Raw genomic sequence first — 25,239 nt, forward strand, 5'->3', positions numbered from 1 at the left:
ATAGATCCAGTGAAGATTCTACAGCGGTCCTTCAGGCCTTTGTTTATAAGCCTCCAGCACATGACCGCTGCAGCTAATCAGTGGTCACGGTCATACTACCAACATCAACACTCAGTGGTGTGTGCCATGATGCCAGTAATGTGGCATGAGTCTGCTGAAGCACAGAATGCAGTGGTCACGTGCCATTTGGACATAGCCTTAATGCATGAACTGCTATGACTGGCGTATTTTTTTGTAGAGATCCAGTCATATTTATACATCAGTATTTGTAAATCATAACTAGGAGTGGGTGAAAAATGCAGAAGTGGTGACGTGTTTGTATTATACTTATTACCTGATTTTGGATTACAAATACTGATGTAAAATGCTGATCAAATACTCAACATGTGAACGTGGCATTAATGTTTACAAGAGAACAGACAACCGCTGGACGACTGTTAGGTCTTTCTCTGAGACCCATATGTATAGTGTAGTGTCACCCGTGTCATACAATGACCTACTGACATTTATTATTTAGCTGAGTCCATTGAAGACAAGTTAATATGATAAACCTGTACGAGTATTCGTTATTCAGAATGATGTGTCTGATTGATCAGATATATCTTGTGACCATATTATGGCTCTTTTTTAGATGGAAAATGAGAGTGAAGGCAACACCATGGGTATTCAGGTATTTATCTCACAATGCAGACGCCTTCTTGGCAGCGGGATATAGGAGTAGTCTACGATATATGCGATTATAATCCATGGGCAAGAGAAGAGCAATAGTCATGTGTTCTACTATATGATTTTTATGAAGATATTCTATGAAATTCAGACAAGACAATGTGTCAATAATTCTAACCCACTTTGTGTCCTTTATTATAGATATGATGAATTTCCCCCTTTTGGATGCCAGCCAAAATTGAAGACTATATTATAACTATTAAGAAAAGCTGAACTGCACTCCTTTGCAGGGTTCTGTGGTTGATATATATACACAGTATATATGACCCCTGTGACTTGCTGTGTGTCTGTCTCTATACTTCCCCCATCTCTGTATATTTTCACTGGCTGCTACAACTAGTACATATTGTTATGTGAGCTGCATTATGTTCTTATACAGTGAGGAGGATGAGGAAGAACCCGTGGTGATCATCAGGTGAGGAGTCAAAACCTATAACTTTGTGAATGCAGCCTGCCCGGAGAAGAGTAGTGAGAGGATGGGGCAGAAGGAATTATAGTTAGGGATTTTTCTTGATGGTTTTTCACCCCAACATCTTAATAGCAAGATATTTTAAATATATTTTAAAACACAAAAATTAGTCCAGACAGGTTGTCCAGTTCACACTTAAGATAAATCAGGGTCAAGACTTTCACCGCATTGTACGGCATTTCTTACCTTTCTATTACGGTGTCCTATCGAAAATAATGAAAAACACTTACTGTGCAATAAAATATTTTATTGCCGGAAAACTGTGCTCCCAATTCATCCAGGAGTTCTTAACAGTTTCAATTTTTTTTAGTAACCTGTAACTGCTCAACTTTTGGCCTTTTTACCCCAGGTTCGATCATCTACATTAATTTTTTGAACTGTGGGAGATCTTAGCCTAGAGGGGGTAGGGTTAAGCACAGCTGACATAGTCATCATTACTAACACCAAAAAAGTGACAAATATGTACTTCAGTCTCCGAATTGAGTAATATTTCTTGTTGCGGCGCATATTAGTTAAAAGATGCTTCAAATTCATTAAGAGGCAAGTCCCTTTTAATGAATTTGGAGCATTTTACGCCAGTGCAGCCTTCATCAAGACTGGCGCTCAAAGCGCTTTGATGAGTCGGGGCCGTAGAGTTTTTCTCTCACCTCCTATTGGACACAAATGGTATAAATGATTTTATATAAATCATTCCTGCAGATCCGCTGGTTACACAGTGGATCCTATGTTACTACAGGGAAGATCAGTGCTGGGAATGAATGCTGCACGGATGGATGTAGACTCAGAATGTACATAATATAAGATGTAGCTGCAGGCGCTGATGACCTTCCTACAGGAAAACAGTATGTTTTCTTTCTATATTATGTAATCATTTATTTCTTGTCTTTTCTCTTCAGGAAGAAAAGCAGATTCACCAGATTCCTATCCAGGTAAACGCAAGCGCAGTAATGGCTGTAATGTAAATCCACAACTTCTTTCTCTTCTGTATGAAGTCTATTTTCCCATCAATGCATTTGTCTTCAGTAGTTGTGTCTGATCTCATTAAAGTCATGGCGCCTGATTCATAAGACCGTAGTTGTTCATGCCGGTCTAGATGAGGAGATGTGCTGGAGTCAGACACTCCTGATTCATGAAAATGCGTTTGCACCTCTTTTTTACGACCCGCCACAGGACTTACTCCAGTCAAATTCATAACGAGTGGCGGCGGCCATGCCCCAATCCCACCACAGCTATGCCCACTTTGTCGGAATCGGGCAAAAATGACATTAAAATGCCAGTCGTGTAATTTTAGCGCAGCTGCCAGAATATTGTAAAAACTTGGATGGATTGGGCCCATGCTGTATTGTTTTTTTTTTTCAGACTAAGATCTCTGTTCAGCGGCTGCTGTGGCAGAAAACATTGCTAAAAGTGAGTACCCAAAATCCTTTAAGAACACAACAAACCGTTCTTCTCAGGGTGAATGGAAAGTCTTACTCTACTATTAATGCCAGTCTATCCAGGAAACAAACCATTTTTATACTCCATTCAAAAATACACATAGACAACAAATCAGACATATATTCGGTGATAGTAACTGGGGACGCTGGGAATCATAGTTTTCCAGGTTTTTTATGGAGCTTTTATTATTAACCCCTTCACCCCCAAGGGTGGTTTGCACGTTCATGACCGGGCCAATTTTTACAATTCTGACCACTGTACCTTTATGAGGTCATAACTCTGGAACGCTTCCATGGATTCCGGTGATTCTGACATTGTTTTCTCGTGACATATTGTACTTCATGTTAGTGGTAAAATTTCATTCAAATAACTTGCGTTTATTTGTGAGAAAAACAGAAATTTGGCGAAAATTTTGAAAATTTCGCAATTTTCCAACTTTGAATTTTTATGCCCTTAAATCACAGAGATACGGCACACAAAAAACTTGATAACTAACATTTCCCACATGTTTACTTTACATCAGCACAATTTTGGAACCCAAATTTTTTTTTGTTAGGAAGTTATAAGGGTTAAAAGTTGACCAGCGATTTCTCATTTTTACAACACCATTTTATTTTTAGGACCACATCACATTTGAAGCCACTTTGAGGGGTCTATATGATAGAAAATACCCAAAAGTGACACCATTCTAAAAACTGCACCCCTTAAAGTGCTCAAAACCACATTCAAGAAGTTTATCAACCCTTTAGGTGCTTCACAGGAATTTTTTTGAATATTTAAAAAAAAATGAACATCTAACTTTTTTTCATAAAAAAAATACTTCAGGTTCAATTTTTTTTATTTTACCAAGGGTAACAGGAGAAATTGGACTGCAAAAGTTATTGTGCAATTTGTCCTGAGTACGCAGATACCTGATATGTGGGGGGGAACCACTGTTTCGGTGCATGGCAGAGCTCAGAATGGAAGGAGCGCCGTTTGACTTTTTCAATGCAAAATTGGCTGGAATTCAGATTGGACGCCATGTCACGTTTGGAGAGTCCCTGATGTACCTAAACAGTGGAAACCCCCTACAAGTGACCCCATTTTGGAAACTAGACCCCCCAAGGAACTTATCTAGATATGTGGTGAGAACTTTGAACCCACAAGGGCTTTACAGAAGTTTATAACGTACAGCGGTACAATTAAAAAATCATATTTTTTCCACAAAAATGATCTTTTCACCCCAATTTTTATTTTCCCAAGGGTAACAGGACCCTAAAAATTATTGTGCAATTTGTCCTGAGTACGCTGATACCCCACATGTGGGGGTAAACCACTATTTGGGCGCATGGCAGAGCTCGGAAGGGAAGCAGCGCCATTTGACGTTTTTGGCTGGAATTGAGATCGGACACCATGTCGCGTTTGGAAAACCCCTGATGTACCAAAACAGTGGAAACCCCCCACAAATGACACCATTTTGGAAACTAGACCCCCTAAGGAACTTATCTAGATGTGTGGTGAGAACTTTGAACCCCCATGGGCTTCACAGAAGTTTATAACATAAAGCCATACAATTAAAAAATCATATTTTTTCCACAAAAATGATCTTTTCACCCTCAATTCTTATTTTTCCAAGGGTAACAGGACCCTAAAAGTTATTGTGCAATTTGTCCTGAGTACGCTGATACCCCACATGTGGGGGTAAACCACTATTTGGGCGCATGGCAGAGCTCGGAAGGGAAGCAGCGCCATTTGATGTTTTTGGCTGGAATTGAGATCGGACACCATGTCGCGTTTGGAAAACCCCTGATGTACCAAAACAGTGGAAACCCCCCACAAATGACACCATTTTGGAAACTAGACCCCCTAAGGAACTTATCTAGATGTGTGGTGAGAACTTTGAACCCCCATGGGCTTCACAGAAGTTTATAACATAAAGCCATACAATTAAAAAATCATATTTTTTCCACAAAAATGATCTTTTCACCCTCAATTCTTATTTTTCCAAGGGTAACAGGACCCTAAAAGTTATTGTGCAATTTGTCCTGAGTACGCTGATACCCCACATGTGGGGGTAAACCACTATTTGGGCGCATGGCAGAGCTCGGAAGGGAAGCAGCGCCATTTGATGTTTTTGGCTGGAATTGAGATCGGACACCATGTCGCGTTTGGAAAACTCCTGATGTACCAAAACAGTGGAAACCCCCCACAAATGACACCATTTTGGAAACTAGACCCCCTACGGAACTTATCTAGATGTGTGGTGAGCATTTTGACCCCCGCTAGTGCTTCACAGAAGTTTACAATGCCCGGGCGTGAAAATAAAAAATTCGTATTTTTTCCACAAACATGATCTTTTAGTTACCATTTTTTTATTTTCCCAAGGGTACCAGGAGAAATTGGACCCCAAAAGTTGTTGTCCAATTTGTCCTGAGTATGCTGATACCCCATATGTGGGAGAAAACTACTGTATGGGCACACGTCGGGGATCGGAAGGGAAGTAGTGACGTTTTGGAATGCAGACTTTGATTGAATGGTCTGCGGGTGTCATGTTGCCTTTGGAGAGCCCCTAATGTACCTAAACAGTGGAAACCCCCCACAAATGACACCATTTTGTAAACTAGACCCCCCAAGGAACTTATCTAGATGTGTGGTGAGCACTTTGAACCCCCCAGTGCTTCACAGAAGTTTATAACGCCCGGGCGTGAAAATAAAAAATTCGTATTTTTTCCACAAACATGATCTTTTAGTCACCATTTTTTTATTTTCCCAAGGGTACCAGGAGAAATTGGACCCCAAAAGTTGTTGTCCAATTTGTCCTGAGTACGCTGATACCCCATATGTGGGAGAAAACTACTGTATGGGCACACGTCGGGGATCGGAAGGGAAGTAGTGACGTTTTGGAATGCAGACTTTGATGGAATGGTCTGCGGGTGTCATGTGCGTTTGGAGAGCCCCTGATGTACCTAAACTATTGAAACTCCCCACAAGTGACCCCATTTTGGACACTAGACCCCCCACGGAACTTATCTAGATGTGTGGTGAGCACTTTGAACCCCCAAGTGCTTCACAGAAGTTTATAACACTCGGACGTGAAAATAAAAAAATCATTTTTTTCCACAAAAATGATATTTTTGCCCCCAATTTTTTATTTTCCTAAGGGTAACAGGAGAAATTGGACCCCAAAAATTGTTTTGCAATTTGTCCTGAGTAGGTTGATACCCTACATGTGGGGTAAAACACTGTTTGGGCGCATGGCAGAGCTTGGAAGGGAAGGAGCAACATTTGACTTTTTCAACTCAGAATTGGCTGGAATTGAGATCAGACGCCATGTTGCATTTGGAGAGCCCCTGATGTGCCCAAACAGTGGAAACCCCCCAATTATAACTCCAACCCTAACCCCAACACACCCCTAACCCTAATCTGAGCCCTAACCCTAGCCCTAACCCTAGCCCTAACCCTAGCCCTAACCCTAGCCCTAACCCTAGCCCTAGCCCTAACGGGAAAATGGAGATAAATACTTTTTTTTTAAATTTTATTATTTTTCCCTAACTAAGGGGGTGATGACAGGGGGTTTGATTTACTATTTATGGCGGTTTTTATATTTGGCAGCTGTCGCACGCTAAAAGACGCTTTTTATTGTAAAAATAGTTTTTGCATCACCACATATTGAGAGCTATAATTTTTCCGTATTTTGACCCACCGAGTCATGTGAGGTCTTATTTTTTGCGGGACGAGTTGACGTTTTTATTGGTACCATTTTCGGGCACGTGACATTTTTTTGATCGCTTTTTATTCCTATTTTTGGGAGACAGAATGAACAAAAACCAGCGTTTCATGAATTTCTTTTGGGGGGGTGCGTTTACACCGTTCCGCGTGCGGTAAAATTGATAAAGCGGTTTTATTCTTCGGGTCAGTACGGTTACAGCGATACCTCATTTATGTCATTTTTTTATGTTTTTGTCGGTTTTATGCAATGAAAACTATTTTATATAAAAAATAATTATTTTTGCATCGCTTTATTCTGTGAGCTATAACTTTTTTATTTTTTCGCTGATGATGCTGTGTGGCAGCTCGTTTTTTGCGGGACAAGATGACGTTTTCAGCGGTACCATGGATATTTATATGCGTCTTTTTGATTGCGCGTTATTACACTTTTTGTTTGGCGGTATGATAATAAATCATTATTTTTTGCTTCGTTTTTTATTTTTATTTTTTAAGGGGTTTGCTAAAGGGGTTAACTAATGGGACAGTTTTATAGGGCGGGTCATTACGGACGCGGCGATACCTAATATGTGTACTTTTATTGTTTGTTTTTTTTATTATTTCCAAAAAATGGATTTATTGGGGGAATATTTTTATTTTTTTTTCTAATTTATTTGGTGATTTTTTTAAAATTATTTTAACACTTTTTTTTATTTTTTTTTTTTACTTTATTAAATAATCCCAGGTGGGACATCACTGTCCTGTGACAGATCGCTGATCTGTCACATCACAGATCACTGTGACAGATCAGCGATCTGACACAGGCACTGCAGAAGGCTTCCTCATGCCTGCGCTTTGCAGGCACTGAGGAAGCCAGCTTCCTCAGGCCCCCGAAGGCCCCCGTCGCCATCTTGGATCCGGGGGCCTGGAGGAAAGGAGTCCCCCGCAGCAGTGCTGCACATTGCTCTGCCGTGGGGGGATCAGGGAAGCACGGAGGGAGCCCCCTCCCTGCCGATGCTTCCCTTTAACCCCCGGTACACCGCGATCATGTTTGATCGCGGTGTGCAAGAGGTTAACGTGTCGGGGGCGGTCCGTGACCGCCCCTGACACATTGTGCCGGGTGTCAGCTGTGATAATCAGCTGACACCCGGCCGCGATCAGCGGCGCTCACCACGTGGGCGCCGCTGATCGCGCTAGACGTACTATCCCGTCCATGGGCATAGGGTCCCGGGTCCCATGGACGGGATAGTACGTCTCATGTCAGGAAGGGGTTAAAGAAACTACTGGAGCTATAGGCAGAGGAGGACATGACTTGGGGATGGGTGGACCTTTACTCCTGCAGCTTTTTTTGGCATAGTGGTGTAGAAGATTGATGTTGCGGGGCATGGCCTATGTCCTGGCACATGTAGGACATAGGATTTGGGAGCTCTGAGGGAAAACCTCCCAATCCTACTTTTATCTCGGCAAAAATCAAGCACTGAAAGCCTAAAACCTTCTGGGACTAGTCCCTAGCAACAAAGGGACCATTTTGATGAAAAAATTTGCGACCTGGACCCACCAGAAGCGAGTCTACTAATAGAGGCCTACTCCAATAGGCCGCATCTTACAGCCCAGCAGCGGTGTCAACACTATGTCGGCGCAGAGGCCATCACAGCAGGAGAGGCGCACTAACACCGGACTCTACCCACCGGGACACCCCCGCAGCACCAGTAAAGAGCCCGCCTCACCGAAAGAAGGAGAGGGAGCGACAGGTGGCTGGCGGCGATTCAGAGCCGCAGCGGTACCATCGGCGGCTCTCAAGAGGGGAGGCAGTGACGCTGGAGTGGTACACCGCCGCTGCACAACCAGGCACCCAGGCGCACAGTTGAGGAGATCGGTTCATGGAGGGTAAGAGACGCGCTCCTATAGATACACCGCTCTCTCCCCTACTACCGACGCTGAATCCTTGGAGACACGCAAATCGGCTTTCCCCCCCCCCCGGGCCTACCTAAACGGAGGCGCAGCTCCCGCGCCGTCTCTGCATTCTGGGCATCAGCGGCCCCAAAGTTCTGCCTCAGCCGGCTCACAAATGCCATAGTTACAGCAACACAGAAAGTGAGAGGCGGCACTCAGACAATTCAGCTGCAAGCAGATGCAGCTCCGCTTCATAGCACCACTTTGTTCACCAGCAGCAGAGTGGCTGGAAGGTGAAACAACAAACTGAAATAACCGCTGACAGCAATCACTGTTAGGGGCTACAGAAAACTATCGAGACTTACTTATGACTCGTGCCCCCTCCTGAGGTGACATAATAAGGCAGACTCCTGAGCCTAACTACATTAGCTGCGACGTGCTGCAGCTTCGGTACTGTGTCCCAGTAGCTTTGTCTCCTATAAGAAACGAGGAGACAGGCCATACCTCCACCTCTCCGCCGTAACATTCAGACAAGCACAGATTGCCTGAGGAGATTAACGGAGGATCTTATTCTCCTCCTCCCTACTACTCCTACTCCCTCCTCCCCCTGTGCGACCTCACATCGCATCACATACCCTTTTTAACAGCTCTAACAACATTCAAGCTCCCCCTTATAGGAAGACATGTCTGAACTGGAATCATGAGTAACCAAAAATTTAAGGTGAAAACCAACCCTACAACACCGTCCAAACCACAAGTTGGTCAAAAACAAGATAAATCCTTCGGACATCGAAACCAAACCAGAGACCGGGCCAATACCCTGAGCTCGCCCAGACACAGGTCCCGCTCGCCACGCAGGGACAGCTATCAGCCTCCGGACCACAAGGTGAACTCTAGACCTCTAGAGAGTAAATCATCTCCAATAAAAATGGACTCCTCGTTTAATTTAAAAAGGACGAACCCCGGAGATTGGAATGAGAAATTCTCTTTCTCCAGGGAGGCCTCAGAAGCTGAGGATGACGCTGAATCTAGCGATACTTCACCCAATCAGTCTCCTGCAAAAAGCAAAATTAAACATGACGACTCTGGGCCCCATATGGGCGTAAACCCGGTAACCTCACATATATCTTCTCACTCTATGACACCGGGCCAACTTAACCAAGAGGCCTTTATGTATTCCATAGTAAGCAAATTGAGCGCCATAATGGACAGTAAGCTTGACCTTCATAGCAGAAAGATCAAAGCCGACTTGGATTCTAATTTTCAAAAGTATTGTGAAAAAATTGATAAGATAGATAAGCAGTTATCTAAACATGAAGATCGGATAAATAGGCTGGAACATAGATCCTCGATTACCTATGATGAACTGGACTATCTTACATCAGAAGTTCGCAAGCTGCGAGCCAAACTGACAGACCTTGAGGACAGAGGCCGTCAGAATAATTTGAAGATTACAGGTATTCCGGAAAGTGTCATCCAAGAGGATCTATCAAATCACATCAAAACTATCTTCAAGCAGGCCCTACCTGACCTTTCAGAGGCGGACTTAATAATTGATAGAGCCCACAGGTTGCCGAGATCTCCTAAACTCTCTACCAATCTCCCGAGAGACACTATTCTCAGAGTTCACTTCTTTCAAACGAAAGAAAGGATCCTCAACTATTTGAAAGATCAGAAAACATTTCCCGAACCTCACAAGGATCTAAAGGTTTTTCCTGACGTCTCCAAGGACACACTGGAGGCACGAAAGAACTTTAGAAATATTACTACAGCCCTTCATGACAAGGGAATTGCTTACAAGTGGGGCTTCCTGATGAAACTCTTGATCCTTTACAGGGGAAGAATAATTCCTATCTTTACCCCAGACGAAGGACTTAACTTCCTTAGCTCTCTGGATACTGCTCAACCCGGCAATGGTTGAGACTTCCTCGTTCTGGGAACACTCTCTATGTGGCAGGGGCCTCTACTACATTCTTTGCTTTGAGGTTTTCCCTCTATTCCCACCCACTTCCATTACTCCCCCGCTTTATTGAGGTAGTTCTGCTTGAGCTTCCTACCTGAGCAGTGTTTTCTCTATTAATCCTATAGTCATTTTCATTGACTGTTAAAACGTATTTCTGCTTAGTCATATTGTAAATTGTTACATCTTCAGTATACTAACTAAAAGGTTAATTGTTATTGCTGATATCTTGCTCTCTAGGGCTTCTTTGTCCGTTAGGTCCCCAATCAGTTTACTGACCAGCACTCTTCATATATTTTTATTATCGTACTTTTAATATTGCCGTTATGAGCTTCAAAATTCTGTCCTATAATATTAGAGGTTTGAATAGCCCACAGAAGAGACACACTCTATGGAGGGAACTGGTTAGCTTGCAGGCCGATATCGCATACATACAAGAAACTAAGTTTTAAGACGGAAACCACCCATATTTTAATCATCGCAGTTTCCCCAACATCTTTGAGGCCTGCAATTCCAGTAAAAAGGCTGGAGTGATTACCGTGATCAGGAACTCTATCCCCTTTAAGGCCCTAGAGGAATACGGGGACGAAGGGGGCAGATTTCATATTTTGGTTTGTGAAATTAACGGCCAAACATACACTTTGGTAAACTTTTACGCACCCAACAAAAATCAAACCAGGTTTCTCTCGAAGCTTATAAAGAAGGTAATAGAGGTGAGAAAGGGCGATCTTCTAATATTAGGAGATTTTAATCTCACTCCTGACAATGTCTTGGATTCTTCCTCTGCCTCTAGACCGGCATCGGAAAACTTAAATTGGTGGTTGGACAGAAATGAGCTGTATGACACGTTTAGATGTCTGAATTCCACTTCCAAGGAGTTCACTCATTTCTCTACAGTCCACCAATCGGCGTCCAGAATAGACCTGATTGTGATGGACATTTTTTCCCTCACAAAAATTAGTAAGGTGTATATTGGAAACAGGAAGATTTCAGATCACTCCCCAGTCATTGGAGAAATACTAATAGGCCCTACCCTAAAAAATGCCAGATTGTGGAAGTGTAATGCCAGCATTTTACACAATCCAACTCATAGGGCGACAATCCAGAAAGCATTGGATAACTTTTTTCTTGAAAACAACCCAGATTCCACTAATCCTTCCCTCAACTGGTGTGCTCATAAGGCGATCATCAGGGGCATTATTATGAGTATAGCATCTAAAGTAAAAAGAGAAAGTAGGGAAAAAATAAACAAGGTTCAGTCGGCAATACGTGAGATGGAAAGGAGTCTACTAGGCCTATCTTCTCCTTCTCCTCAAAAACAATCTGATCTAACCTGTCTAAGACAAGAACTTAGGTCACTGTTTTATTCCCCATATGAAGCAGCCATTAATTCTTCTAAGTATAAAGTCTATACATCTTTGAACAAACCTACGCGCTACATGGCCAACAGGATTAAAAAGAAAAGAATCCATAATCAAATACACAGAATAAACTCTATTGAAGGTAATGCTAAACTATCCCACCCCCAAGACATCACAAATTAATTCACAAAATATTACAGTAAACTCTACAATCTCAACTCAGACCTTTCATCCCCTCCGCCTAACCAACTTGATGTTAAAAAATATCTTTCAGACATCAACTTACCATCCCTCACTAGTGACGATTTGATGTCGTTATCTTTGCCTTTCACCACCCAGGAAGTAGAGGATACCATTAAAAACCTTGACTTGCATAAATCGCCCTGACCAGCCGGTATTACTAATAACTATTACGAAGTTTTCAGTAAAACCTTGTCCCGCCACCTGGTTGAGATGTTTAACTATACTTCCACAAAGGGTTCATTCCCCCCCCGAGATGCTGGAAGCATCAATCTCCCTGATCCCGAAGCAAAATGGGAATCCTGAGTCACTAGGTAGCTATAGACCCATTTCTCTCATTAACACCGATATAAAAATATTCTGTAAGATTCTCGCCAACAGGTTGAGTTATATAATACCCAGTCTAATAGGTAACGACCAAATGGGGTTTACAAAGGGGAGGCAGCCGGCCGACGCCACCAGAAGAGTACTCGACTCAATCAAATTAGCTAACTCAACTATAACACCAACAGCCCTTATCTCGTTAGACGCTGAGAAAGCGTTCGATCGTATCGATTGGTGCTTTCTCAGACATACATTGAGTAAATTCGGATTCAATGAAACATTGATTACCACCTTTATGGCATTATATGTGGGTCCCAAGGCAAAGATCGTGTGCAATAACCATGTATCCGAAGACTTTCCCATTAGAAATGGCACTAGGCAAGGCTGCCCTCTCTCTCCCTTGCTCTTTAATTTGGCGTTGGAACCACTTGTAGAACACATAAGATGCAACCCGAAAATAACCGGATTATCTACAAAAAATCATCAGCATAAGCTCAGCTTATTCGTAGATGATATTATTTTGACTCTAACGAATCCCGTAACCTCGACTTCAGAAGCCTTTACAGAATTAAATAGGTTTAGGTTACTCTCAAATTTTAAAATAAATAATTCGAAGTCAAATATCCTTCCTATCCATGTCAAACTAGAGGACATTGGCCACACTAAGGCATTGACTACCCTTAATTGGTGCGAGGAAGAAATATCCTACCTAGGTGTTATCATCAATAAAGATCTCTCAAAGACGGTTAGGACTAATCTGAAGAAATTAACGGATCTACTTCATAAGGACAGCATTATTTTTCGGGATAGGGACCTAACATGGTGGGGGAGAAATCTGGCGGTGAAAATGTTTACCTTACCTAAGATCCCCTATATATTGCGGTGTATCCCTCTCCCTATTTCCACTATTCTCTTGTCCAATATTCAATCTCAGTAAAATGCCATTATTTGGGGTAATAAGAAACCTAGAACTGACACTAGATCCCTGTTTAAAAAAAAGAATACATGGGGGATTGAGCTTCCCAAACGTTGCCGCTCACTATCACACGCTGCTTCTCAAACAGAGCGCATTGTGGCTTTCAGACTTAGATGCCCCCGCATGGATGGACCTTGAAATATCAATTAATAATGGTAAACACCCCAGAACACTAGTGTTCAATGCTATATCAGGCTCTCTCCTCGGTCAGTTAGCACACCCAATATTCCAGGCAATTGCCTCTGCCTGGTATAAAATCTCGAGAGTCGATGGCCAAATACAAAGTCTAACCACGCTACACAAATTACCTTTGACTTTTATATTTTCGTTCATGGGTGGGCTCCCGCGGTAATTTGTCAATGCGGGAGCCCACACATTTTTTTACAACGAATTAACCCCTTAAATTAACACCTACACCTCCCAAATTTTAAACATCAACCCTCATCTAATTACTAATGAAAGACATAGAAAAAAAAACATGAAATGAAATGGTTTACTGTATGTAAACCATGTGTCATTTCATGTCGGGTTGGGGAATGATTTCACAAAAGCCGGCAATTGAATTAGCGGCTATTCTGCTATGAAGAACTCTGTGAAATATAAATATATAAATATATATATATATATATATATATATATATATATATACACTCACTGGCCACTTTATTAGGTACACCATGCTAGTAACGGGTTGGACCCCCTTTTGCCTTCAGAACTGCCTCAATTCTTCGTGGCAGAGATTCAACAAGGTGCTGGAAGCATTCCTCAGAGATTTTGGACCATATTGACATGATGGCATCACACAGTTGGCGCAGATTTGTCGGCTGCACATCCCTGATGCGAATCTCCCGTTCCACCACATCCCAAAGATGCTCTATTGGATTGAGATCTGGTGACTGAGGAGGCCATTTGAGTACAGTGAACTCATTGTCATGTTCAAGAAACCAATCTGAGATGATTCGAGCTTTATGACATGGCGCATTATCCTGCTGAAAGTAGCCATCAGATGTTGGGTACATTGTGGTCATAAAGGGATGGACATGGTCAGCAACAATACTCAGGTAGGCTGTGGCGTTGCAACGATGCTCAATTGGTACCAAGGGGCCCAAAGAGTGCCAAGAAAAAATTCCCCACACCATGACACCACCACCACCAGCCTGAACCGTTGATACAAGGCAGGATGGATCCATGCTTTCATGTTGTTTACGCCAAATTCTGACCCTACCATCCGAATGTCGCAGCAGAAATCGAGACTCATCAGACCAGGCTACGTTTTTCCAATCTTCTACTGTCCAATTTCGATGAGCTTGTGCAAATTGTAGCCTCAGTTTCCTGTTCTTAGCTGAGAGGAGTGGTACCCGTTGTGGTCTTCTGCTGCTGTAGCCCATCTGCCTCAAAGTTCGACGCACTGTGCGTTCAGAGATGCTCTTCTGCCTACCTTGGTTGTAACGGGTGGCAATTTGAGTCACTGTTGCCTTTCTATCAGCTCGAACCAGTCTGCCCATTCTCCTCTGACCTCTGGCATCAACATGGCATTTCCGGCCACAGAACTGCCGCTCACTGGATTTTTTTTCTTTTTCGGACCATTCTCTGTAAACCCTAGAGATGGTTGTGCGTGAAAATCCCAGTAGATCAGCAGTTTCTGAAATACTCAGACCAGCCCTTCTGGCACCAACAATCATGCCACGTTCAAAGGCACTCAAATCACCTTTCTTCCCCATACTGATGCTCGGTTTGAACTGCAGGAGATTGTCTTGACTATGTCTACATGCCTAAATGCACTGAGTTGCCGCCATGTGATTGGCTGATTAGAAATTAAGTCTTAACACACAGTTGGACAGGTGTACCTAATAAAGTGGCCAGTGAGTGTATATATATATATATGTGTGTCTCAATGACATGTATATATATATATATGTATTCTATGTGTGTAGATCTATTCTTTCATTTGTGTTAGAAAACCTGTCAGTGTGATGTTACTGTATCGCGCACTGAATTGCCGGCTTTTCTAAAGGACACTGGGTGCGTATTTCTCGCAAGTCACACATCTAGTCCGTGTGTAATGCGTATTTTTAGCGCACCCATAGACTTGCATTGGCGTATTACGGGCGTAGTACGCTGACAATCTCAGCATGCTGCGATTGGCACAGACCGTGGAATACAGACGAGAAATATACGGCTGATGGGAGCTGCCCCATAGAGAATCATTGGTCCGTGTGGAATGCGTGCTTTTAACGCCTCTCACTCGTCCGTATTCCTCTCTAGTGTGACCCCGGCCTAATTCTCTTGATGGAGTCTCTTATTTCTTGATTTTTAGACATGTTATGCTAACCCTTTCATGGTACTTTAAATTGTGCAATATGTATCGCTTATTTGCAATATCATTGTACTTAAGGGTTGCATCCCTTCCTATATTTTGGCTATTATGTTGCTAGCCATTTTTCTTGCATTGTTATGTCTGTTACCTTGCCCTTCTCCTATTTACCTTGCTTATCCCCCTCCCCCTTACTTTTTTCTCTCCTACCCCCCCCTTTTTTACCCCTGTTAAAACCTAATAAAATATTGGAAAAGAAGAGTGATGTTGCTTTCAGAGTAGGAAGCCCAGTATGTCTGTGCCTGGTGGGTTACTGTGAGGAGGGTGGGGCTTATATAGAGCAGGAAATCTCTCCCTCTTTTCTTTCACAGGAGGAAGCATGTCTGCAGTTTCAGGGAGTATAACACTGGGGTTATCGCCTCACATTACAGATGATAGGAGCACATTCACCTCACACAACATGTACTAGTGTAGTATCAGCTCCTGCATTATGTATGGGATCAATATTACCTCAGAAATTCATGTAGCTGCCATGTCCCTCATGTGCATGCTACATTTTCCTCACAGACTGTGAGACAACTTCTGGGTGACCTCCCTGCAGACATGTTTGATATACCACTCTGCATTCACCTCAGACATTGTGTAGTGTGTACAGTATCAGCTCCTACATCATATCTGGGATCAAGATTACCTCAGAAATTCATTTAGCTGCCATGTTCCCTCACTTATTGCAGAGGCAGCTTTTGTGTGACCTCCCTGCAGACATTTCTGATATACCACATTACTGCTGTATTATACAGAGTCTTCATGAGTTCTGAGTTTATGTATGATAGGACAGAGCAGGGACACATACAGTGTCTGCCATTACTATGGTGGAGCTGGGCAGTCACTAGTGATGTGTCCTTCGTGAACGAACCGAGACAAAGAGCCGGCTCTTTCATGTGACCGACGGGAGTCGGCTCACCAGTGGGAGTTGAGCCAAATTTTTTTTTTCCCCTGCTGTTTGCATAGCTTCTTCCTGCCTGGCTGGGGGCTGGGAGGAGCTGAGGAGGAGACTTAGAGCAGTGAGCACAAGTGAGGAGTGACTGGAAAGGCTTTGACTTGCGACTGGGCTCCTCCCACATGAACACATAGCTGTACTGTGATTGGCTGCTCAGTGCAGTGAGTGCACATACATGATCTGTGATAGATCACAATGTGCAGTCACACAGGCTGTCAGTGTCACTGACATAACAGTGGATGTCCGGCAGCTGCAGAATGAGCAGAGGCGCTGAGGTCAGGCACTGACAGCCATCTTATCCCTCTCATTGTTTTCTGTAGTTCCTGATGCTCTACAGTGGGAAAGTAATAATATAAATCTGAGGCAGAGAAACTCTGTGGACAGATCCGGGGTATATGTATAATATAATGCTCTAAGCTTCACTCTGTCCGAAGCCTTTATAGAGTGCACAAGTGCGACGCACCTGCGCAGTCTGGCTCCAGACAGAGTGACGCATCCCCCACGAGATCACGGTAGAAGCACTCCCCCCCAGGAGATCGCGGTATGCGTAAGCACTTAACACATACCGCGATCTCCGGCAAAACACCTTACCGATTCGGTGTTGCCGCGGGGTCTTGCATCTGGCGGTGATGACATGAGAGGGTGGGTTGTTGGGCCGGAATCGGTGCACGCGCCGTCCGCGCTTTACGGCGCCATTTTGTGGAAGACACACTGCAGTGTGTCTTCAAGAAAATGGCGCCAGAAAGAGAGGAATGTGCAGGCGCCAATTCCGGCCCAACAACCCGCCCTCACCTCACGGCACAAAAGATTACCGATCGGGTATTCACGTGAAGTCAGTAGAGGGCGGGTTGTGGCACCATGCATACCTGGATAGGGGGGTTAGAGGACCATGCATGCCAGAATTGGTAGGTAAGGGGTGCCATGTATGGTGCAGATATCAGAGTTACTCTGTAAGAACCTGGAACACGTCTCCAAGGATTTACTTATAAGGGGATGTGCACATGTTGCGGATTGCTGTGTGGAATTTTCTGTGTGGAATCTGCATCTCTTGGCAGAATCCGCAGGTCTAAATCCGTGAGGTTTTTATGCAGATTTATTGTGGATTTTGTGTGGATTTCGCCTGCGTTTTTACACCTGTGGATTCCTATAATGGAATGGGTGTAAAAACGCTTCAGAATCCGCACAAAGTATTGACATGCTGCAGAAAATAAACTGCTGCGTTTCCGCTTGGATTTTTCCACAGCATGTACACAGCGGGTTTTTCCCCCATAGAATAGCATTGTACTGTAAATCACTTGTGGATCCGCAGCAAATCCGCAACGTGTGCACATAGCCTTAGAATAATCAGTTACGGCAGATGTCACAGCACTGACTAATGTACAACACATGGACGAATATCCGATATTAGAGGATAACACAAAACAGCAATACAGACAGGAGTGAGGGCCTGATCCCAGGAGCTTACACTCTGAGAAAATGGCTAAAAAGCCTTCACTAGACCACTGTACAGCTGTATAATGAGGCCCAGGTTTAAGGGAGTGTGCACACGCTGCGGATTGTGCTGCGGATCTGCAGCGGATTTGGCCCTGCGGATTCGCAGCAGTTTCTGATGCGGTGTACAGTACCATTATTCCCTATGGGAAATGGAAACTGTTGTGCAGATGCTGCGGAATTTTCCACGCAGATTTTCTGCGGTTTCTAAACCGCAGAAAGAATTGACATGTCAATTCTTTCTGCGGATTCCGCAGTGGTTTACTATCTCCTCCATTGTGGAGATGGTAAAACCGCAGGGCAAAACCGCAGGATAATCCGCAGATAAACCACAGGTCTTTTGACCTGCAGATTTTGAAAATCCGCGCGGGTCAATCCGCAGCAGATTCCGTAGCACGTGCACACAGCCTTATAGTGAAAGGACAAGAGTGAGGGCCTGTGCCCAGGAGCTACAGTCTGAGAAAATGGCTAAAAAGCCTTCACTAGACCCCTGTACAGCTGTATAATGAGGCCCAAGCTTTATAGTTAAGAGACTGGAGTGATAAAAGTGGGGAAAGTAGCACTTTTTGCAAGAAGAGCCACTTTTTGAGCCAAAAAGAGACGGCTCTTTTTGGTGAGCGGAGCCGAGTGAGCCAGATCACCAAAAAGAGCCGGACTGCCCATCACTAGCAGTCACATGTATTAGAGACACTGGAGAGGGTGAGAGAGGAGCAGTCGGGGGATGGTATATGTATGATGATGAGAGGCTGCACTTCATGTCAGTGCACTGTATACTGACCCTGCTGTGTGCTGATTATCCCCCCTTCCCAGTTATGGAGTCTGATGATCTGTATGTGACCTAATCTCTGTTACATACTTTGATGCAGGGTGTGCAGATCCAGTGTAACCAGGTTACTCACTATATGTGGTATATGTGTAAAGGCTCCATTCCTGTGCTGTATACTTAACCTGTATCACAGGCCTGTATACATGATATCACGCCTCACTCTGCTATATACGCATCATGCTGTGTATAAACATCCTGTGTCTCCAGGTTATTTTCCTGGCTGTACATATAATCTGGACATGACTTCCAGCTTGATTTCTGTAGCTATTGCTGCCTTTAGACCTCTTATGTTGCATGCTGTCCTGCCGGATATATCCATCCCGTTTCTGTATATTGTCCCCATCATATGTTTGTAGGATCGGTGTATACCCACCAAGAGCTTATTTTATATTACCTAAGTGTTAGGTGTCGGATTTCTGCGTTTACTCCACAGGGATCCAGACCCTCACATTCTGCAGTCTCCTGCTGTTTATCTACTGTAGAGGAGATTGCCTTGCAGAAAATCTCTCCTGAGGCTAAAGGCCCCGTCACACATAGCGATCTCGCTAGCGAGATCGCTGCTGAGTCACAAGTTTTGTGACACAACAGCGATCTCACCAGCGAGATCGCTGTGTGTGACAGCGATCAGCGACCGGCCCCCTTGCCGGTATCGCTGATCGCTGTAGGAAAGCCCAGGACTTTTCTTTGGTCGCTTGTCTCCCGCTGGCCAGCACGCATCGCTGCGTATGACAGGCGGGAGACCAGCGATCAGCTGGTAACTAACGTACACATCGGGTATCCAAGGGACGTGCGTCCCTTAGAAACCCGATGTGTACGTTAGTTAATGAACACAGCGACGCTGTGCACTTGGCGTCGCTGTGCTGATCGCTGGTGAAACTATCTGTTTGACAGCTCACCAGCGATCACATAGCGACTTACCAGCGATCCTGACACGTTGACATAGTTGTCGGGATCGCTGGTGAGTCGCTATGTGTGACGGGGCCTTAAGTCCTTCTGTCCTCCTACTGAGCATGCTTATGGGACGATCTCCCATTGGAAATCGGGAGTCATGTGCTCAGGTCCCGCTCCAGATCTCATTGGTCCATCTCAGAGATCTGGAAGCTGGCGGAAGGTCCCGGTTGCTATAAAAGGCACGCATGGCTATTCCGCCATGCGCTAGTATAGACTTACTTGCTGCTGTGTGTATGAGGACGGATGTATGATTCAGGTGAATGACTCATTATAAAACCCTTCCCTCTGATATTTACGTATGTGGTTAGGGACTGAGTCAGAATCAGCGCCAGCGCTCCTCTGCTGCAACATCCACAGCTGCTAGCGTCCGACACTGCGCTTGCGCCTTAGCCTTGTCGTTTAGCGGCAGTGTCCACGCCGCGCTGCAGTAGCAGCCCCTTTGCATTCGCAGTTGCGATGCTCCGCACACGGTAGGTCTAGGCGGACGTAGTGCTGCTGTCTTGGCTACTCCTGTGACCTGATACCTTGTGTGCGTTTTTACTGAGTACTGTGACCTCAACAGGCTCAGTCTTTTGTGTTTATACTTATTTGGCATCTCTGTGAATTAACTGAGATTGCTCTGCGCACCTGGGTGACGTTTAACCCTGTGCGCATTTCCGCCATATTGCACCTGCCACCACTTAGCAGAGGTTATATCACCTACTGCACGGTGGACCCCGAGCAGCGAACGCCCTTTATTATTATTTTTATTTAGTGCGTTCCGCCATTCCTAACACTAAGATGGTGGATAGCACAGGCCTGAATGGTTTATGTTTTATCATGTGTAAAATAAATAATCGGGGAGTAACTCGGCACATTTGAGTGGGGACTAAAAACTCAGCACATGGCGGGCAGTGAGTGGGCACTCCTAATGTGAGGCTGCACATTGCTCATGAAAACACATCATGGGCCCAGTTTTCAGCCCTGTTTCTCGTGTATTGTAATTGTATGTAGTAGAGTGACTGACTGGGATACAGAACGTGCAGTTTTCTGCTCACACACCTACGGCTGCAGGCAGCTTATATTAGACCTACATATTTCTTACCATTTATGCGCAGCTAGTGATTAGAGTCTGTAACTGCTGTAGAGGAGCAGGCGGCTTCTCATTTATTGTTACAGCATATAACACAGCATTGCCCATCTCTGTCTATTTCTGGACCTTACGATGGGATATTTTCCATTATTAACCTGTTGTATAACTTGGTTGTAAACCTGCATGGTTTTCACCCACACTTATCCCACATCTTGTGCGGTTGGAGGGGTCCTTGAAGTTGGTTAAATATGGTCTGGGGGATCCAATGGGATATCGTTTCCTCCTTTTGGAATTTAATATGGTTCTGGATCTGGTGAAAGGTGGAGGGGAGTTTCGGCAAGGGTTTGTCGGATCCCCAGGAAATTCAAGTGAACATTGGAACCCTTGTGGCTATGGTGCTCCCGAGCTAGTGGGGTAACGGCTGGGAGTAATTGTTGGTACATTTTATGTTTGGTAATCACCAGATTTGGGAGCTTCAAGGACTTCCCCCAGCTTGTTAATGTTATTTATGCTTTGATGTATATTTTATGTTTATTTTAATAAGAAAACAGATATTTGTTTTCCTTTTAGTGCGTCCTTGAAGTTATTTATAAATTGGTCAGTAGGGGTAACCATATCAAGTATGGACCTCTGGTTTGGGGGGGGGATGTTCATCACAGTATGACCCCCTAGGTTTGGAATGGTAACCATTTCAGGTATGGCACCCTGGTTTTGAGGGGTAATCATCTCAGGTATGGCCCCCTGGTGTGGAGGGTAACCATCGCGTGTATGGCCCCCTGGTGTGGAGGGGGTAACCATCTCGGGTATGGCCCCCTGGTATGGAGGGGTGACCATCACGGTATGGCCCCCTGGTCTCCAGAAGCATTTATATTTTATAGGACCATGTTAGGGTAAAGTCCCTGGTGTCATGGCAATCATATTTTGCATGCCTACAGAATAAATATGCCTATTCCCGATGCCCTTGAGCTGGTGGGAGCGGCTAAGGGTATAATCTAGTGCATTAACACGAAGGGCAATATGCCTATTCCCAATGCCTTTGACCCAGTTGGAGAGGTCAACAGTAAATATTATCAAGTGCATGAAAAACAATTAACAATGTCGTGGCAGGATTATTAATAATGCCTTTGTAGACTTTTTCTGCTTTAGGTTTATTTAAATTACTACTTCCAGAAATTCTGAACGTTATTTTATGGTCAGTTATAATGTTGATGTTATATTGTGTATAGTTTTTAATTACTCCCTATTTATAATATCTTTCTATTGATATGTTCATCACTTTTCGGGTAGTGATAGTAATAAGTGGGTTTAAGAAATTTTACTGCACAGCTACTGTAAATAATGGTGGTTTCTAGAACTAAAATCTGTGAATTGGTGAATTATTAGAGCTGGCTACAATACATGCAGTATAATAGTTTTTTGAGGCATGACAGATGTCATTATACAGGTATTCAGATTATAGCTACGACCTTAATTATGGTTTACTTTCCACATTCCCCATTATAGGATCCTCATTGCAGGATGTTTAGCAACTGTTATTTTGCTATAGTTACCGTATTATCGATCATAACTTGGTAGCATGGCATTGATAAAATTAATCTGTCGGAGCTCTGGAATTTTTTTTTTTTTTTACTTGTGTGCACAGACTTTCCATAGCATGTAGAAATTGTTGATGGCTTTATTAGGCATGGTTGATGGGGGTCGAGTCCATTTAAGGTGTCAAATGGCCTCTCTGGTGGAGGTTTAGGAGTCAGGTGGAAGTTGCAGACAAGTTAAGGTAGACTCATTTTAACTAATAGAGGATGAACAGGCTCGGCTTTGGTGGCCAGCCTCAAGGACGTTGTAATGGTAACGTCAATCAGGGGCGGGCACAGTGGTTAAGCACAGGAGTGAGGATAATAGGGTCATTGCTGCCCTGAAAGTTTACTGACTCTGATTGAATGGCAAGCCAGTGCGTGCCGCCCCTTTATGGCTGTCTGTCCTGGTTCTGTATGTCAGACAGCTGGGGATATCACAGTACTTGTGAATCCCAATGTACTAGCACTTCACCTGACTCCTACTGTGATTGTTTTAATCCTGTGATTTAAACAAAGCTGTGGCCATTTTGACAACCAAAATAATGTGTTGTGTATTTATTCTAGTGCCTAGGTTTACTGTAGTTATGGTAGTTTTAAGATGGAGAGGGGGTCCGTCCCATATCCATAAGTCATGATTTACTTAAAATTTTAAAAGATCTCATGGTAATAGTTTTTAAAATTGTTTTGCCTCCATTCTAGGTCACATTGGTGGAGGAGAAGACTCCCATAACATCAAGAGTCTGTAGGCGGAGGTGGCGCCAAGAACATCTTGAGATAAATGAGGCGCCGTTACCATCTGGAGGAGACATTTATTTCACAGGGGTCAATGACCCCCTTTACCATCATGATTTGGAGGAAAAGACTCTCATATTATCTTGAGTCTGGAATAGGAGGTGGCGCCCAGAACATCATGAGACGAATAAGGCACCTTTACCATATGGAAGAGACGGTTATATCACAAGGAGTAATGACCCCTTTACCATAATTGCAGCACCCCCCTGTAGTCAGATAAGCCATAACAGGGGGGGTCGCATGGTTATATAGACCGTATTTTTAAACCAAATTCTCTGTAATAGCAAGGTCGTTTTCCCTCATAAGGGGTCAACTAAGGGTTAATTTTCTGGTCAGCTGGATTAAATTGTAGTTTGAACTGTTATGACCGGTGTTCTTGGCGCCGTTTTTAACGGGCTGGGATTGGTTAAAGTATTTTGGCGGTTAATCTAAGGGGTATATTAACTCCTGGTTTTAGTTTGTTTACCTCAACAGCGGTTTTCCTGTGAAGAAAGAAGATCCCCCACCCTCCCTCCCTCAATTTTTTATTTTTGTCGTGATGTTTTATTTGGAGGGAAAATCGCCCATTTTTATGGGCGGATTGTGTCTTTGAATGGTAATTTATGGTTATTTATATGGATTTATTTATTTAATGCTTGGTGTTATTTATTATATTTCAACCCAAAAATAAAACTCACGGCCACTTTTCATCCATTATTTGATTGTCTAGTCTCTTTTATTATTAGAACCTAAATCGGGCTTGTATAACCATGAATTGGAAGAAAAGACTCTGATATTCTCTGGAGTCTGGAATAGGAGGTGGCGCCCTCGACATCTTGAGACAAATGAGGTGCTGTTACCAGCTGGAGGAGTAATTTATCTCAGAGAAGAAGAAGAAGGCCCCCATCACCATCAAGTGTTGGATGAAAAAACTCCCATAATGGAGAGTCCTGAGGACGATTCCCCTTTACCATCAAGAGGCAGAGAAAGCAGAGTTTCTGGAAGTACCCACAAAGCATCTAAAGGTAAAGGAGGCACCATAACCACCCTTAGGAGCAGTCACCATCTCATTTTTAGAAGAGAGAGGCCACAACTATCTTAAGGCGGTGAAGCCTTAGGGCCCTGTCACACATAGCGATCTCGCTAGCGAGATCGCTGCTGAGTCACAATTTTTGTGACGCAACAGCAATCTCACCAGCGAGATCGCTGTGTGTGACAGCGATCAGCGACCGGCCCCCCTGCCGGTATCACTGATCGCTGTAGGAAAGCCCTGGACATTTTTTTGATCGCTGGTCTCCCACTGGCCAGCACGCATCGCTGCGTGTGACAGGCGGGAGACCAGCGATCAGCTGGTAACTAAGGTAAACGCAGGGTTTCTAAGCACGGCGCTGTGCTTAGAAACCCGATGTGTACCTTAGTTACCAGCGCACTGATGCAGGGAGCTGGTAACTAAGGTACAAGTGCCGCACGTCCCTTAGAAACCCAATGTGTACCTTAGTTACCAGCTCCCTGCATCAGCGCGCTGGTAACTAAGTACACAGCGACGCCGCGCGCTGGGCGTCGCTGGTGCTGATCGCTGGTGAAGCTGTCTGTCTGACAGCTCACCAGCGATCATGTAGCGACTCACCAGTGATCCTGACACGTTGATATCTTTGTCGGGATCGCTGGTGAGTCGTTATGTGTGACGGAGCCCTTACAATCTAGACAGAGAGTCATTCACCTTAACTTGGTGAAAAAAATTGCCCATATTGAATCTTAAGGAGGAAGCGTCCTTGAGGCAGAATGGGTGCCGTTATCATCCTGAAAAGTAGTCATCCATCTTATCTATGAAGACAATATCAGCAGGAGCAGACATGCCAATAATTACAAGGAGGAGCTTATACAATCAGGTACATAGAGCAGACTCTGCACTACTTCTATGCTGAGATGAATCTTCAATGTATCCCTCTGATAAGTGGACACATGAGGCTTATTCTTTCTGCCATTGATCCCTGTGATTGGTACAGGAAGAAGAGAGTTAAGTTCCTGTTGGTTATTTACAGCTCAATTTTCTATTAGATAACCAGTATCTGCTCTTCTACTTTAAGATGTATTCTGAAGTTGTCTCTTGAGCAGTTCAGAGCAATACAGTCTCCATACAGTTTCCTTACTTCCTGGTTTATAGTAGGGC

General features: G+C 44.0%; 1 protein-coding gene and 1 long non-coding RNA gene across 2 annotated transcripts in view; one reads left to right on the forward strand and one right to left on the reverse strand.

Annotated features, from left to right (window-relative positions):
• The window catches only part of LRRC75A (leucine rich repeat containing 75A), a 478,221-nt gene that overhangs the window by 67,088 nt on the left and 385,894 nt on the right, over positions 1-25,239 (reverse strand). The gene's annotated exons all lie outside the window — the stretch shown is intronic.
• On the forward strand, positions 553-24,087 carry LOC141080376 (uncharacterized). Its single transcript, XR_012228892.1, has 3 exons — positions 553-2,124; positions 2,555-2,602; positions 22,998-24,087. It is a non-coding gene; the product is annotated as an uncharacterized lncRNA (long non-coding RNA).

The sequence above is a fragment of the Dendrobates tinctorius genome, unplaced genomic scaffold (assembly GCF_039654945.1).
Source record: "Dendrobates tinctorius isolate UK_male_01 unplaced genomic scaffold, ASM3965494v1 ptg000016l, whole genome shotgun sequence".
NCBI lineage: Eukaryota > Metazoa > Chordata > Amphibia > Anura > Dendrobatidae > Dendrobates > Dendrobates tinctorius.